Genomic DNA, 18,906 nt, shown 5'->3' with positions numbered 1-18,906 from the left:
CTGAGTAACCTCTAGAGAAGTACATAACATCAGTTGCTCATGAATAGTCTTATAAACTAGTAAGTAAAATGGAAATAAAGAGAATACACTACATTTTCATGCTTAGAACTGTAGATTTGCACCATCACCTGCTGGATTGGGGAATCCTCTGGAGCAAGTTTGGGGATACACGGGGAGCTGCAGGGAGGAGAAGAGGAAGAGAAAGTGCTATTGCAAGAGCAGAAGTCTGCTTCCACAATGGAAGACTTAACCTGGGATCAGTTAGTTCACTGCAAACATTTCCCCCCGACAAAAAATCCAGCCACTGACTCAAGGACAGCAGCCTCCTCTACATAGACAGTGTCAAGATAAACACTGCTGCATTCACACATAATGCTAACACAGGAATCCTGGCTTAATAAACTACATTGTGGACAAGCGGTGTACTGATGCATGCAGTCCGTTCGCTCCTCCCTTTGCATGAGTAGGTAAACAAACCAAGAAGGGGATAACAAGGTTAGCCCTGGTTAGTACTTGGATGGGATTCCACCTGGGAATCAGGCTTCCTGCATTGAGCAGGGGGTTGGACTCGATGGTCTTGTAGGCCCCTTCCAACCCTATAAGTCTATGATTCTATGAACTTCACATTATGTCTGAACCCGGGATTAAGTTTAAGTGCACCCAAACAATCTAAGATTCCTAAACCAAGCACAGACACTGATTTAAAGCTGTCTTATTATGATCCTGGCTTGTCTAAGTGAACTTAACCATAATCTTGGATTGCAACAAAATGCAAAGCTATCTATTTCTTGTTTGTTTACCTGCTTGCACAAAGCAGGAGTGAACTGACTGTGTGTACCAGCACGATGTTCATTCACACCTTGATGTATTAATCTGGAATTCCTGGCTTAGAATTATGTGTGAAGACAGGCCACAAACACAGAGAGAAACTGAACAATGCTCAAGGGTGAACCATTTTCCTGTTATCTCTTAAATCTCCCTACCATTTCTAGTGATGGCCTTCACCCTAGAACATATCAAGTATTAATAAACTATTTAACAGGACGGGTCTCTGGGAAGACATGAACTATGGCACCTCCTAGATAGCTATGCTAGTCCCACTGAAAAAGCACAAGACTCTAATCTTTATTGGACTCTGAGCATTACTTAGCAATTGTAATAATAAATAAAATTTGTTAATAAATTTTAACAATAAAAATTTGTGAAGCACAATAAAATTTGTGAAGAATGCATTTATTATCATGATAATATTGTATTTAATATTGTATTATTTATTATTGTATATAATATTATTTATTATTTATAAATAATATATTTATTATTTATATTATAAATAATATTATTATAATATTATAATAATAATAATATTATTAGTATTATTTATTATTGTATATAATATTGTATTATTTATTATTGTAATAATAAATAAAATTTGTTAATAAATTTTAACAATAAAAATTTGTGAAGCACAATAAAATTTGTGAAGAATGCATTTATTATCATGAAAGAGTACAGACTTCCAGTTGGAACCAATGTTGCTCTGCTAGCATCCCACAGGCTCTCCATGGGAGCTTTCTCAAACAGCTTTTTAAAAGGTTGAAAAAACTTTTTATTCCCCCATGGAATTAAGGGGGGCAAGGCAACATCTGGTTAACATATTGGAGAAAAGTACCCCCCTCAAGACAGTGGGGGGGCTGGATTCCAGGATTATCTCTCCGGAGCTTTACCAATGCAAAAAGCTGTACTGAGACTCCTATTTCATAGGAGAAAACAGGGCTGATGTGTTCCATAATAATATATGCTTTAAGAAATATCAACAACTTGGGATGACTTAAGAAATGTTAACAATATTTGAGAACATCTGAGGACCTGAAAGATCTGTTTGAGACAAACATGACTGCACTGAGGAGAAGAAAGGAGCTGGCATCAACTCCCCCTGCACCCCTGTGTCAAAAGTTTCGAGAACAGAAGATATTGGGGAATTATTTACTCTGATAAAATACTTTATCTTCACAATTTATGGAGCAAGCCAAAAGGTTGGATTTAATCCAAAATTCCATCACCGCCTTGCAAGGAGCTGTGGATTTAATTAATGCATCATGGCAAAAAATGGAGACGAAAATTAATGAGCTAGAAGACCGAGTGACAGGAAATGAAACTACGACACAAATTCATTTTAAAAATGCCTCTCATAGAATTTCTCAACTGGAGGCCTTCACGAAGAGATCCAATGTACGTATTATTGGGATTAAAAATCTGTCTAATGAGGTAAAATTGCCTATTTTTGTGGATAAACTTTTGCATGAGATACTCCCTATCCCATCTGATTATTTACTTGATATTGAGCAGGCATTTTGTGTGCCAAATGCTAAAGGGACTGATTACACGATCATAGTCCAATTTGCAAAAGTCTCCACAAAGAATTCTATCCTGCGTTTGGCAAGAGAGGGTGGAAGCCTTTCCTGGAAACAAGATAATGTTATTTCCAGACTACATCAAAGAGGTGGTGAATAAAAGAAGGCAATTTATCAAAGCAAAAAACATGGCAAAACAAATGAACTTACAATATTACTTAAAATATCCTGCTACATTTTGTATTGTGTCTGGAGGTCAGATGAAGAAGTTTCTAAATCATGAAATGGCGGAGGAATGGCTGAACTTAAAAATGCGTGAGAATTCTGTTACAACCCCATGAACTGGATTCTTTAAACAAGCTTTGTTAACTGTTTGTGTTTAGTCTACATGATCCAGGCTAGCTCAGAAGATAAATGATTATACATATATTTTATTCTCTTTCATCTTTCATTTTTTCTTGCTTTTCTTTATATTTTTAATTTCAAAGTAGATATGGTATGCTGTATTTAAATTTATTGTATGAGGGTATATTGTGTACTTATATATCTAGTATAAAATATATTACTGACTGTTGAAGGTTTATATTAAGCTTTATTATTATATAACACTATATTTTTATTAATAATAATAATAATAATAATAATATAGGCTTCTGGGAATGAATTGTAGACCTGTTTCTTTGATATAAGATTGATGATATGATATTGAAATGTAAGGTTGTTTATTAAACTGTAAGACTGTTAAGGTTATAGATATAGTTTTTAAAATAGAATGGCATTGGAGGCCGGGGGGTATTGCAGTTTACACTAAATTCTTTAAAGGGGAGGGAGAGGGAGAGGGAAGGGGAAAGAATCTTCTTTTTTCTTCATTTCCTTTCCTCCTCCCTTTTCCTTTTCTCTTTTTCCTTCTCTTTTTGTTATTGTGGTGTCCTCATCAGAATATTGTATTGTTGCGAAATTGTAGTATTGATCAGGTTGTTGGTAATTTTGGTATTGTTTATTTCATTTATAAAGATAAAATAAATAAAAATATATTCAAAAAAATGAAAGAGTACACAAAACTTTGGAAATGGGTTCCCTTAGGCCATATGCCATTGTTTTAAAAATGTCTGTGGAGCTAGTTTAGATATGGGAGAATACTAGCCAGTTACAGGCATTTAACTGTCAGCAAAAAGATGAAATCAAATAAGTAATAGTTATTATGGCTATCAAGGAAATCTTCCAAATCATAAGCCGAACTTTGCCATTATTTCCCCTTAAGAAATTATTCCAGACCTATTTTTAGCAATCTGGCACACATCAGTAGCCTGAGAATCCATTTGCTACATCAAAGGCTGCCAAATGGAAAATGTGCACAGTTCAGCCCTATCCATTTATTCAATAAAACGTTTGGAACTGTGATGCTTCTATGTTATGTTAGAAGCCAGCCTACTTCAAAATATTTCTTCAGAACATTAGGAACAGAAGAAGCAATTACTGTTAGGGATGTACAAAACCTCCTTCCAATTTCTCCCCTGCCGACAGTTCTGCCTTCCCAAATAGTGACAATGCATATTTAGCACAATTTTCATGGATATCTGATTTTCACTATTGTACATCACCCCATCCATCCCAAGCACTTTCCAACTATAAAGTATCATGCCACAATGCTGCTCATCAGTTGCTTGATTTGGGATATTTTAAAATGAAAATGTAACAAAAAGATATCCCTGCATTGAAGCAATTTGTAATTGTACTTCTAAACCTGTTTCAGAAGTATGCTCAGCTACATGTTGCAGGACAAAAGTTGTAAAAGGTATTTTAAAAGAAAGCTCATCAACATACCACTCCATGCTAAACTGACTTTTCAGTAGATTTGTCCTCAACTGGATTCCCAACCAAGGAAGCTAAAGACTGAATTGGCAAATGTTGTCTCTGTCTTCTAATACTAGAAAGCATAGAATATTCCATCAAAAACTACTGTTAACTGGAACACTTAAAAAGCCAATGGACAGATTCTGAGCTTGGAAAGATAATAGCACCACTCATAGAACACTGCATGGCATAATGCCAAAGCCAGATAAGACATTTTCATACATTTATGAAGACAAGCAGGGATCTAAAAATAGTACAATCACTCCTTGTGAAGTCTTTGTAAGTCAGTTGAGTGTAAACCTCAACATGTGTTTTCATTTATGATGATACGTTACAAATGTAACAGGAAAAATAAATTTGGCAAATAAGCCAGTTTTCAATTCTAACTTTCAAAATACTTGATGGTAAATAATTTTTATTTGTTTGCATATATTTTATATGCAAACAAATATATTTTTATTTGTTCACTTATTTTTAATTTTACGTATGTAACTGCTATACTACTTTTCCATTTAAAACAGCCGAAGTTGTGATAATGCTGCCAATGCTTCCATTGTAATATACTAACAAGAAAATACTATATTTTGGATGCCACCTAGTTCCATATTAAGAACAGAAGCACACATATGTGGAAAATGAGGGTTGTAATATAATCATAGCTAGCCTTTTAAAAAGATATTACTACAGCAGAACACAGAGTGAGCAACTGTGCCAAATGTCCCAACTGAGTAAGGCTACAAGGAAGAGATATTCAACAACTCAATCAAGGCCTTTGGAAAAGATGTGGAAGAAGAAAAGGCCAATGTTACAGGGTGGGCAAAGGGATGTGTGGGGGAGAGAGAAGCTTTAGGAAGAAAGACTTCCACAGTTATAAACATTTAAAAATCATCAATGTCCACCCAAACAATGTTTGTGACAAAGGTTCTCCAGCAGACTTTCCCTCACCATTCACCAGCAACAAATATAGCTCTATTTTAACCAAAGTGTATGAGATTGGAAGTGGGCATACACGTACTCCCCCCGCAATGATAAAAGTGTTGTTCAAAGGACTTCAAGCATGTTCTCTGAGCAATGCTTACAACAGCCCTGTAGCCACCTGCTCTTTAGATCTTGACCTGTTGCGGCTTGTGAAATCTGTCAGGGCTGGCCTGACTGTGTGGATATCAGAAGTGGTGAATGCCTCACTAACAGATGGGGCTGTCCCAGTTGTTTTAAAAGAGGCAGTGGTGAAATCATTTCGGAAAAAGCCAGGTTTATATTCTATGGCTTTGGAAAATTATTGGCTAGTTTCCAATGTACTGTTCTTAAACAAGTTCCTAGAGTTGGTGGGTGGCTCATCAAGTCCAGGTAGTCTTGGAGGACACCAATAATTTAGATCCATTCCGATCTGGCTTCCGGCTTGAGTTTGGGACAGAACTGCCTTGGTCACCTTCACTGATGACTCACGCCATGGAATGCAACCCTGTAGGTCAAGGGTTGGGGACCTTTTTCAGTCCAAGGTCTGAATTCCAATCTGCAACAGGTCTCAGGAGCCAGATTCTATCTATCAGTATAGCCAAAATGTGATTCTTGCTGATTTTAAGCCTACTCAGAAGAAAAGAAAACCCCTCAGTGTCTCTACTCAGAAATAAGCAAGACTGGATCGCTCAGCAGTATTTCCCAAAAGCAAGCCTCTGTGTGTCTGCTCAAGAGTACGCATGGTTAGCATGCCTTCTCACAAGTAAGCAGGAGAAGCCTCTGCATGCCTACTCACAAGTAAGCAGGACAAGCCTCAGAAGTAAGGGGGGCTGAATCACTAAGCCACTTCCTCCCAAGGCCCTGCTCCCTCTCCCTTTTCCAGTGTTCAGCAGTCAAAAGCTCTTCTCTTTGATCAGCTGCTGATTGAAGCTGCTTCTCCCTGTTAGGAGAGGGGGCAGAGCCAGGGAAGGAAGCTGCTGAGTTATTCAGTCACCTTAGTCTTTAAGGTGACACAAGACCCAGCTGTTTTTGTCATAGCTAAGGTGAGATTTAAAGAAATGTAAATACTTACTCTTCTCACGTTTTTAGCCACTGCACTATTGCATCTCTCTGATATCTGGGCAAAAATGTCATCATGTGTGAGACAGTCCTAAATCAGGATATTCATTTTGAAGAGCCTACTTTAGATATACAGCATATTTTGGAGCTCAGTGCCTTGCACCTCATTTCTAAAGAGACACTATGTTTCAAACCTAGTTCTCATGTAGGAGATAGAGACAATTTCCCATCAGAACTGGACAGTCAGTGGCAAAAAGATGGACAAAAATCCTCTCAGAATTGCCAGCTTGTACCACAGTTCTCAGAAGGGTTGACCTTTGTGGTAAATCAGAGAGGAGACACGCTGGCTAACATCAACATTTGCTTTGCCACCCCACACTGGCTAAAGTTTAACCAGGCTTTCTGTAAATCCCTCAGCACAATTGATGAAGTGTGTGGAAAAAGACATAAAGCAGTATAGAGAACTGTGATATCGTTCTTAAGATGAATGTTTCAATAGTTCTTTCCCAGTTAATTAACAAAATAAATTAGTTGGTTTGCATGAAGAAGGGTACTTCTTCATGCTGTATATATAAAGTAGACTCTTCAAAATGAATATCCTGATTTAGGACTGTCTCACACATGATGACATTTTTGCCTAGATATCAGAGAGATGCAATAGTGCAGTGGCTAAGAATGTGAGAAGAGCAAGTATTTACATTTCTTTAAATCTCACCTTAGCTATGACAAAAACAGTTGTGTCTTAAGTCTATTCAGAAGTAAGTCCCACCGAGTTCACAGGTAAATTGATATAGAATTGCATGTTAACTGTATACTAGTCACAACTTGACTACCATCCTTGATACATGAGATAGCTACCAGGAGTGTTGTTTTCAAAAGCCACAGAAATTAACCATTGGAATTGCAGCACTTTCAAGTTTGGGAAGGGTTTTTTTTGGTAAATATTTATATAAACATCCAACTAAATGTAATTAAATATTTGTATGGCTGAGTGAAATCATTACATAAATAAACATAACTTCATATGCTGCACTTCCAGTAGCTGTGACCATGCTGTACTTCCAATGCTTAATTTGTACAAATGTTAGAAACAGTGCTCCATGCAACCATTTAATGAAGGATGAAGGTTAACATGGGACCAGCAGAATTTCTAGGAATTTGGGCAGTTGATAAAGACAGGTTGCTTACCTGTAACTGTAGTTCTTCAAGTGGTCATCTGTGCATTCACACATATGGGCTCTGCGCCTGCACAGAGCCTCCATTCGAGAAACTACTATAACTGAGGAACATTTTTGGCAGGAACCCTCCCCACCCATCCCACTGCGCATGACCAAGTGGTTTCCCATTTATCTCCTCAGTTCCTTGAGACTGCAAAAAATTAGTCTCAGATCCGAGGGTCCCTCGGTATCAGCACCGAGAACTATCAACACCAAAGAAGGGACAGTGGGTGGGTTGTGTGAATGCACAGATGACCACTCGAAGAACTACAGTTACAGGCAAGCAACCTGTCTTTCTTCTTTGTGCTCGCTGTGCATCACAGATATGGGAAATTGACAAGCCAACTTACCGGAGGAGGGTAGGTGTCCCATTGGAGCACGGATGAGAGCACTGCTCTTCCAAACATCCAATTTATAATGCTTCACAAAGGTCAACGGGCTAGACCATGTTGCAGCCTTGCAGAGGTCCTTTAGAGCCAACCCTCTCCCGAAGGCTGTCACTGTTGCTATAGCTCATGTTGAATGTGCTCAGATCCAACGCAAAGGCTCTTGACCAAGGAGTTGGTATGCCAGTGTGATGGTCTGAACTATCCAAGCAGCCAATCTCTGGGATGACACAGGTAGTCCCATGTTAGCTTCCGCCTAACATACAAATAACTTTTCCGATTTCCGAAATGATTCAGTCCTAGCTTCGTAAAAAGCCAAGGCCCTTTGGACGTTGAGACTGGGCAGACATTTCTCCAGTTCCAAAGATGGTGATTGGAAGAAAGCTGGTAGCACAACAGACTCATTAAGATGAAATTCCAAAACCACTTTTGGAATAAATGTGAAGTCAGGCCGAAGGACAACCTTGTCTTTGTGAAAAACTGTAAATGTTGCAACAATACGGAGAGCACACAGTTCGCATGCTCTCCGAGATGACATGACAGCCACTAGTAAAGCCACTTTCCATGACAGTAAACAGAAGTCGATACCAGCCAGAGGCTCAAAAGGTTTTGATGTCAAAGCCTGCAACACAAGCGAGAGATTCCACTGTGGGGCTAAATCCTTCACAGGCCAAGTTCCGCAATCCATGCAAAAATTGCTTGGTGAGAGGATTGGTGAATACTGAAAATCCCTGTACCTGTCCCCTCATAGCTGATAGAGCTGTAGCATAAACCCTAACAGAGGAATACTTCAGACTCTTCTCAAACAAATGATGAAGGACTGACAGAATGTCTGAGATTGAACTGGAGGAAGGACAAAAACCCTTAGAAGCAGCAAAATCCTCAAACATTGTCCATTTACTATGGTACGATCATTGGGTACCTGTCTTCCTTGCGGCATCCAACACCCGCTGTATCTGTGACGATATGGACCTTCTGTCCTCCTCTATCAAATCCTCTATGCTGCCAACTTCAGGGTGTGCAAGTCCAGATGCCGGATCCGTCCTTGATCCTGAGAGATTAGATTCTGCCAGAACGGAAGATGAAGAAAATTTACTTTGGCCATATCAGACAGAATCATGAACCATGGTTGTCTCAGCAACCAGGGTGCAATCAATAGACAGTTGGTCTTCTCTGCCTTGATCTTCACAATCACTTTTGGTAGCAGAGGAAATGGAGGAAAGAGATAGACCAATGTTCCGTTCCACTGAAGGAGAAAAGCATCTCTCAATGACGAGCAACCTACTCCTGCTGTCAAGCAGAACATCTTGCAAACAGCATTTGATGGGTTTGCAAAAAGGTCCGCAAATGGCTGACCCCATCATTGGAATAGGTGACATAGGATGAGTGGAGACATTTCCCATTTGTGGGATGCTCAGTAAGTTCGACTGAGAGAATCTGCCAAAGTGTTGTCTACTCTAGCGATATGAATCGTTGTCAGGAGGATGCCTCTCAGGCCAAACCAGTCATAGATCTTGAGAGTGAGGCCCACCAGTTTGGATGAATGGGTACCTCCTTGATTGTTTAGGTGCCAAAGACCAGAAGTGTTGTCTGTCAGAATTTGGACATGTCTGCCCCGTACATAGGTCACGAAGGCTCTTGAAGCTTTCCATACTGCCAATAACTCCAGGAAATTGATGTGAGCCCACCTTTCTTCTCTTGACCATCAACCTTGGATTCATAATGGGCTCCCTAGCTGAGGAGAGAGGTGTTTGTGGTGAGTACTCGAGATGGAGATGGCTGTTCAAACAGGATACCTTGACTGAGATTGTTTGTATTCATCCACCAATGGAGAGAGGACACAACGTGCTCCAGAAGCCAGAGTCGGGTTCGATGAGCATCGGTCTCGTTGTGGGACACTCGAATAAACCTGTTCTGTAAAGCTCTCATTCTCAGACGTGCCCACTCCTCCACTGACACAGTTGCTGCCATGTGTCCTAGGAGACACTGAATGGCATGAGTCAACACATGCCAATGTTGGTATACAGTGCTCACCAAGGTGATTAAATGATCCAAGCGCTTTTAAGGAAGATATGCACAATCCGTCTTTGCATCCAGTACTGCTCCAATGAAAGATATAACCTGAGTGGAGACAAAGTCGACTTCTCCTCATTGAGGCAGAGATCCAGAGCTTCAAGAAGATTCAGGACAACCATGATAGCACAATCCAGTGACACCTTCGAAGGACCTACGAGGAGCCAGTTGTTCAGATATGGGTAGACTTCAATGCCCTTGACATGGAAGCGTGCACAGACTACCGCCATGCATTTCGTGAACACCCTCAGGGCAGTAGCTAGTCCGAAGGGTAGCACACAAAACTGGAATATGTTGGGTCTGATTGTGAAACACAGGAATCTTTGACACGCTTCCTCGATACTGATGTGGAAATAAGTGTCTTTGAGATCCACTGCTGCAAACCAGATGCCCTTCCAAAGGAGAGGGAGGATCGCTGCCAACATAGTCATTCTGAATCTCTTGGGTGTGATGAATTTGTTCAAAAGTCTTACATCCAAGATTGGACGCAGTCCTCCATCCCTTCTGAGAACTGTAAAATATCAGGAGAAAAAACTCCTGACCTTCTGAGTGGGGAGATGCATCGAATGGCTCCCTTCTGAAGAAGCGACTTGTCTTGAGATGTAACAGCTCTGACAGTGACGTCACTCAGACAATTCCCACGGAAGGGAGGACATCGAATTCGATCTTGTATCCTCAGCGGACAGTCACCAACACCCAAGAATCTGATGTTATTGCATGCCAGCCAGGTAGAAAGAAAGAGGGATGGTTACCAAATGTCAGGGTAGGTGGAGGGGGATGACACTCAAAAGCTCCAAGTCAAAGACACCATTTAGAAGAAGTGTTTGCCTTCACACAGGATTGATGAAACTTAGAGGAAGAGTACTGTTTCCTCTGTTGCTGGTGGTGTGGTTGGTATGAAAGGGCATGATCTACAGATTGCCTCTGAAAATACAGCTGGTGCCTAAACCAACACCTTGGTCAAAGAATCATATCATAGAATAGTAGGGTTGGAAGGGGCCTATCTTGCAAGAGGGAAAAAGGCGGGGTATAAATGCAATAAATAAATAAATAAATAAATAAAAGACCATCGAGTCTAACCCCCTGTAAGACTGTTGTTTTGGTGGTTGTCCGATGCCCATCTTCTTTGCTGTTGATCTCACTTTTTGAACAGAGTCCATCTGATCATCCATTTTAGAATTAAAGAGACCCTCCACATCAAAAGATAAGTCTTCAATCCTAGACTGGGCCTCTGGTGTTAGTCCAGCCAAATGAAGCCATGCATGACATCATAAAGCCACAGAACCTACCATGGATTTCACATTACAATCAGCCTGATGATGGGCAGTATTGATTTGTTGACAGGAAAGTTTAACTGCTTCTGCCTGAAACATTCTGGCCAGTTCCCTCTGGTCGTCCAGAAGGTAAGTACACAAAGAATCCACCTTTTTCCACAAAAATAATTGATACCGCGACATCATGGCCTGATAGTTCGCAACAGGAAGCCCTAAAGCCGTGGAAGAATAAAGGCGCTACCCCATCAGATCAAGTCTGCATCCCTCCTTGTCAACTGGAGATTCATGAGATTTCTGGGACTGACCCTGAGCCGATTTGACTATTATTGAATTCGGACAAGGATGAGAGAAAAGTGGCATCTTTTTCTTAAACCTTATACATTGACTCCAGATGCTTCGAGGTGGGAGCCATCGAAGATGGAGTGTTCCAAGTTGTTTTCACAGTCTGGAGGAGAGCAGGAAGAAAAGGAATTGCCACTGGTACCGATGTCTCCGTATGTACAGCATCAAACACCATCTTGTATGTGTTCTGCAGGTTGCTGCACATCTGTTCCTAGAGACTGTGCCATCCATAGCCCCTGGTTCAAAAAATGACCCATGTCTTCTGAATGGGATGCTCTGTCTCAAGTACCCACAACTTTGTCTGGAGATGAAATAGACGGAGGTACAGAGGGCAAGGAATCTGATTGATAATGCTCCACAGAATCCTGGAAGAAATCCCTCTGATTTATTGTCTTTACTTGCTCACCTTGCTGTTGCACAGGAGGAGACGGCAAAGGATGATCAGCAGGTGCCTGGTCCACATAGCCTTAGGGCCTACCCAAAGAGGACGAGCACGGAGGGACTGGAGGCGGTGGTAAAAACACATCATGATCCAATGGGCACAAGATCGAAGCTGAAGGGCCGGTTCTGTACCGAGCAGAAGTAGGTCCTAAATACCTGGTTCAACCATAGTACAGATCGTAATCTCAACACAGTCACCAATCATCATATTGGTAAAATCTTGGAGGTGGCATGGACCAGGCAGAGAGTTGATCCCACTCTCGATGTTGATCAGAATATTCTTCATGGTATCTTAACGGCAATCAGTACCGAGGGACAGAGTCCCTGGGAATGGCAGATGATTGAGACCTTCTGTACCGAGGTGACTGTGATTCTTGATCCCGGATGCTTGTCAATGGAGAGCGCAAGCGTCGATCCCGAGGAGTGGAATCAGCCCAGTGTTGAACGGGAGAAAAGTCCCTGATCTTACCTTCAGAGGCTGCAGACAGAGGGTCTAACAGCGCTGTGGCTGTTGGTAGCAACCATAGCCTTGGAATCAGTGAATTCAGAAGGGGGAACTCTCAGTAGAGTCTTTTTTAACCTCCTTCCTCTTCTTTTTCTTTGGTACTGTGTCTGGCGTAGGCCTTCTTAGCAATCTTTGTGGCCACTGAAAAAGCGAATGAACGACCTGGTGTTGGGGGGTCTGTTCATCCCACCTCAGATGTTGATTGAGGGGGTGAACTATGGCAGGTTGCAGCATCTCATTTTGCCCAGGGGCACCCGACTGAGGTTGAGACTTTCAGGTATCCACTGCTTCCAACGCCCTTTTCCACAAAATTGCTTTTAATCTGTCCGAGCGATTTTGATGGGCTTGTTTGGAAAAGGACTGACAATGAAGGCAAGTCTCTACAAAGTGAGACTCCCTGAGGCAAAGGAGGCACAAACAGATGGAGGCAGTTTACTGCCATAGTGGACGCGCTTTCTGAAAGGGGCCTTTAATGACATATGCCAAAACATGATAAAAAGAATAAAAAACTATACTTTTTTTTTTTTAGGTAACAAGAAGGAAAACAAGAAAACACGAAAAACTTCAGCATTAACTTGCACAAAAAAATGTGGATGAAGTTCCCGAAAAGGCAGCCATGATGGCGGTCAAAAAGGAACTGAGGAGATATGTGGGTACCCACTTTGACATGCGCAGTGGGGGAGGGTTCCCACCAAAAACGTTCCTCAGCTGTAGAAGTTTCCCAAATGGAGGCTCTGCGCAGGCACAGAGACCATATGTGTGATGCACAGAGACCACAAGAAGAACATATTGAAATAGGGACACTTCAAATTTTGAACAGCTTTGGTAGTCACATTTATTTCATACTAATAGGTGACAGTTTCCAAGCTTGTATTAATGTTGTTAACTAATTTACACGACTCAGATTTGCCGTTAAATGAGTGCTTTTAATTAGTAGTAAAGTTTTCCTCAAATCAACAGTGCAGTAATAAAAGCATTTCAATTATATGAACCATGTGTGATTTCCAGTGTAAAATCTAAAAATAAAATAAAAAATCAAAGCCCAGCAAGATCAAAGCAGAGTGATCTGACTGATGATGCCAATTACGCATATGTTGGTCAACATATACTGGAGTTCTGCATATTTGGTGCTTCACATTTAAAGTGAACATCAACTGACTTAATGCTGAGGCAAATTGAACATCACATTCAGTTTCATGGCAAAATTGTACAACAATCTCATCAATAGCACTAATCTTACATGACACAAGAACTGGGAAAACCCACCTACTATCATATGCTCTGTAAGTCCTAAAGCAATTTCCACAGTGATCTCCAAGAAACTCTTCCCGCTTTTACTCAAGAAAAACATGCAACTGGAGCTGTATTAGCACTCTGCATAAAGTCAACTAAGGGCGCAATCTTACGTATGTTTAGACAGAAAATAAGTCTTACCACTCCTAGCATTGCCCAGCCAGCCATGTTAGCTGGGGAACACTGGGGGTTGTAGGATTTTTTCTGTGTAAACATTCATAGGATTGCATCTTAAGTTACTTCCAAATGACCCATTTGCAATGACATAATAAAAGTCAAGCCCCCACCGCAGCCCATACCCCTGTAGAAAATGAAGCCTTCAGGAAAGAAAACAACTGCCCTTTTAAAGGAGGCATTAAATAAGTAAAATGGAAGAAGCTGAGGCAGAAGCCAACCTCAGATCCAGGCTAATGGATTCACTCACTCATACACACACACACACTGAATCCATGCCACCATTTTTATGAAGTATGAAGGTTAATATGGGACACGTAAATCTCAAACTGGTTCGCACTATGCAGGAATCAGGGCAGTGCATTCACGATGTGTTTGGTATCGACATGTGTCTCAACTGACTAAATCACTTAAATAATTACACAAAATCTTTTGTGTAAACTACTATTCCACAGACATACAACAAACCACATCTGTATTTAGTATGGAATCGTCATGTCTCGATCACCCTTATTTTCTGCTGGGTTGAGGCAAGTAGCAATTATCCCTGAGTGAGTGACAGCACCTCAACCTGGTTTCCCAAGGCAGAAGGAGAGCTATGGTAGACTTTTATCACTAGGACGCTGTATGTAGCTGCAATACTGTCCGGGTGTGCTTTCATTGACCAGAAAGGGCAACAGGCTTCTGCTGCATTTGCCTCTTCCAACTTTTAGTGGTTGGGGAAAGTAGCTGCAATACCAGCACAACTGAGAGACAGACAGCTGCAACAGAGTTCTGGTGCTTCTTTGGGATTTTAATAATCTAACTACAAGGATGGTTTTCAGGAGCAAAGCCAAACACTGGAAGACAGCAAATTCATATAGAGAAAAAGTCTTCACTTGTACAAACAACTATGATCCGTCAGTTACAAATTAAAAAAATAGTTGGAGAGAGTTATAATGTATGTCAGTGTAACAATCAATATATCAAATACTATTGTCTTTAGTTCTCTGGATGGGCTGGAGCATAAATTTAAATAAATGTAGTTATGAAACAATGTAAATCTGTCTTCCAGCATCTTTGCATTGGCAAGAAAGTAGCTGAATCATGCCAACACAAAAATAAATACATTGCAAATCTTGGCTTACGATCGGTTAACTGGCTAACTTTATGACCCCTGTGGCCAACTTTTCCTTATGCAAAGTATGTTTGCAAACCTAAACAACAGTGTTTATCCATTAAGCAACAGTTCTATGATGGTAGAATCTGGCATTGCAACCTGAATTAAATATACCTGTTTATTTAATCTCATTTCAGCAATTCAATTCCAGGCACTCTTAGCTGAACTGGTAATGCTCTATATCTTTTAAAAGCCTTTTTTTCTGGCATGCATTCCATATTTCAAAATTGCACTATCACACACACATTTGGCAAAGGTTGCTTTTTAAAGCATATGAGGCTGCAGGCTTGAAAATGAAATAATGGTCAGTATTTAAAAAATGATACTGGTCCTTAGAGAGTAGATTCACATTACCACTCGTCTCCCACCACAAGGTGATTTTGTTTTAATAACCCAATCAAAGAGGTATAGAACTGGATTGTGGGAACGATGCAACCTATGTTCAGCTTTTGGGTGACTCTGCATTCAGAAAGCCTCAAAATCAGATTTAACTAGTGTGCAGTAGATGGGGAGCACCGTATACACCGTATACCCTTCATGTGTTTCAGTTCTACATGAACCACACACCACGTAGACTGAAAGAAATCACCTTGTAGAAGGAGATTGCCTTACTGTGATGTCATCCTGAGTGCTCTTAAGGAGAGAGAAGCCATATATGGGGGTTTACATTACTGGCTTAGCTCTCTCTCTTGCACACACATCCACACACAAAAATTAAAGCAAACAATTTAACAGATCCTATGCATTCAAGCACTAATTAACCGCATTCCATTAATGAACTTAAGACAAAAGGCTAATGAAGAGGGAATTACTAGCAACACTTTTGTATGTTACAAATAATGCTACTATACTTTAAATATCGCCTTCAGAAGCATTGATTCTTCAGTTGAGAACTGCAGATGTTGCACAGGGTTTTCTAATCAATCTCAAAGTTAAAAGACATGGTTTTATCTTGAACTGTCGGTCTTATAAAGGGGACATAAATGCTCATCTTTATCCTATTGAATTCAAGTAAGCATGTTTGCCAAGTGGGAAAGCACAATAAACTGCTTGAAAAAATCAGATTTGGAGAGAAGTGGCATCAGTTTGCTGATGACACTCAGCTGTATTTATTCTTTTCAGAAGAACCAAGTAAGGTGGTGGAAATCATAACTGGTTGCATGGTATTAGGGATCACTAATGGGCAATGAGGATGTACAAACTGAAGTTCAATCCAGACAAGATGGAGAACTTAATGGCAGGAGGCCTGACTGATCTGGAAGTTGGTGGTTCTCCTATATGGCCAGATGGGTTTGCACTCCCGCTGAATGGTCACATGAGACTATGGAAGTGTTCCTCATCCTGGCTTTGTTCCTGGAACCCCAGTAGCAGCCATGCCTTTTACTATCTTATTTTGAAGTGCCAGCTGAGCCCAGGCCTCCCGAAAGATGACCTGACCACTGAGACACATGCCCTTCACAGAGAGCTCTATTTGGAACTGCCTTTCAAAACAATTTAGAAACTTCAGTTAGATGAATTCAGAACTCAGCAACCTGCTTCTTAGCAAGAGTAAGCCAATGAGAGCACATGGCACTAATAATGAAATAACTCCATTAACTACTAATTTTTATCCAGGGACAATTCAAAGTGTAGATTTTAGCATTTAAAACTCTTAATGGCCTGGACCCAGACTAGGGATGTACGGATTTTGTTAGATCCACTCCATCTGTGTTTCATGGATTATCAGGCATCTTTCATTCTCTCATCCACTCATTGATGGAATTGGATTTCTTTTTAGTAATGTACGTGAATTTTATTCCTGTTTGCAAATGTGCACTTGCACAACTGTACATTTGCACAAATGCCACCCTCCCACCCTGCAGAAGTAAAAAAGATGGCCAGTAAGTTTGTGTGGTTTGGAAAAAGTCAATCCACTGCAAAATCCACAGGTTGGATTCAGTGAAATTCCTAGCCCAGACTACCTCAGGAAGCATCTTCTCTCACATAAGCTTCCCTACAGACTAAGATCATCAGAGGAACCCTTACTCCAGATTCCATCATCTGAAATTAGACTAATGAGGACAAGGAACAGGGCTGAGTCAGGAGTGGTGCCCATGCTATGAAACTCTCTCCCCAGTGAAACGTGTGTAAAGTCATTTTTATTTCAGCAAGCAATGATTGGTTTTCAACTGCTGTATCAGCTACTGCTCATGAGTGTTTTAGGTTGCTTTATTATTTAATATTTGATTTAAGATGATGACTTCTAATGTGTTTTATTGTTGGCTCATGTTTTTCATATGCTGAAACCTGCCCCAAGATGGAGTATAGATCCTAAAACAAACAAAGTATGTATTTTCCCAACAGCTAATGATGATTCTAAAAATGCACAACCACCAATACAAAGTTGCTGTATATGTGCACCCTTCTGCTCTTAGCCTGCAATCCTATAGATGCTTATCTGGGAGGAAGTCCCATTTCTAAGTAGACATGTATAGGATTGCATTGCTAGAAGTTATTCTAGAATGACAGAGGGCAGCAAGCTGCTTGGGCTTCAGTTCAAGTCCCCAGGAAGCCTCTCAGTTTCCTGCAGGAGCTATGAAAGAAGAAGTGTATAAGTTTGTGCCAGATTTATACAGCATAGTCCCATGTCAACAACAAACAGAATTTTGGAAAAAGGAGAAGCCCCCTAGGATTGTCAGGCAGAAAGAAAATCAAAGCCATTGAGTGCCCACTGCCCAGCACTGAAACCAGGACGCAATTAGCCTCATCATGATTACAGTGACTAATAAAAACTTCATAGTCTACTTAGCACTTTTAACAAGTGAAGCATTTTTTAGTTTTATTTTGTTCATCCTTGTAGCAACCCTTGTTGGTTTTACTTGGGTTGTTTTTAATTGGTTTACCATTGTTTTATTTCTATTTTTTTTAACTGCATTGTAACTCTTGTGTGAAAGTTGATAATCAAATTTAGTAAACAAACAAACAAACAAACAAACCCTTTGAGATAGTTCATTAGAAACCCCATTTTACAGAACAGAGGCTGACAGTGACTTTCCCAGGGCCACCCAGGGAGACTATGATTTGACAGAGATTTGAACTCAGCATGCAACCCATTCAGCCACACAGCACCAGACAAGATGTTTGGCCCAAAGGACCAAACCTTTACTATACAGGACCAACAGGGTGCAACTATCCTGAAGGAAGAAGAGGCTAATACTCAGGTTTACTAACACATCTGGATACATGGCAGCCACAGAAAAACTTGTGTATGTTGGCTCTCAGGACATGGCAAACTGATTGTATTCATCTGCTGCCATGCATAGGATCCAGCTTTTGACATGCCATGCCAAATGTATTTATCTGAGGCTTGATTTCAAACGTGACACTGGACATGCTAAAAAAAACAAAACAAAACACTTGAAGAGGATCCATGTGGACAGTGTGATATGTTTCCAGGGCCTATGCATGCAGCACGCAAGGATCTGGCTGGGAGTATGCAATGCCGGTGTGCTAATACCTCACAAGTTGATGCAACAACTTAATTTAGCCATGACACTGGTCACACAGCTCCGGGTCTGGTTTCCACACCAGGCATCACATTTAAACGGAGTGCTAACACTTTAACCCTGTATGTGGGTTGAAGGCCATACATGAGAATGGCCACGGGCAAAGTGCTTGCCCATATCTCATCCATACATGCTCTGTCATGTACGAAATACACTCACCACACAATGCAATCCATGAATGAGCAATGCCAGCTGTGCACTCGCCTGGTATGTCCAACTCTGCACACCTATGGCCTCACTCCCGTGTTACACTGCCACGGCCAAGCACTTCAC

General features: G+C 40.7%; 1 protein-coding gene across 2 annotated transcripts in view; it reads right to left on the bottom strand.

Annotated features, from left to right (window-relative positions):
- Positions 1–18,906, bottom strand: part of SRPX (sushi repeat containing protein X-linked) — a 53,383-nt gene that overhangs the window by 33,679 nt on the left and 798 nt on the right. The window lies entirely within an intron of this gene.

The sequence above is a fragment of the Heloderma suspectum genome, chromosome 3 (assembly GCF_057233095.1).
Source record: "Heloderma suspectum isolate Gila_16-S chromosome 3, 16-S_ref, whole genome shotgun sequence".
NCBI lineage: Eukaryota > Metazoa > Chordata > Lepidosauria > Squamata > Helodermatidae > Heloderma > Heloderma suspectum.
The sequence above is the reverse complement of the archived record's forward strand: the minus strand, read 5'-3'. Positions and strand labels throughout refer to the sequence as shown.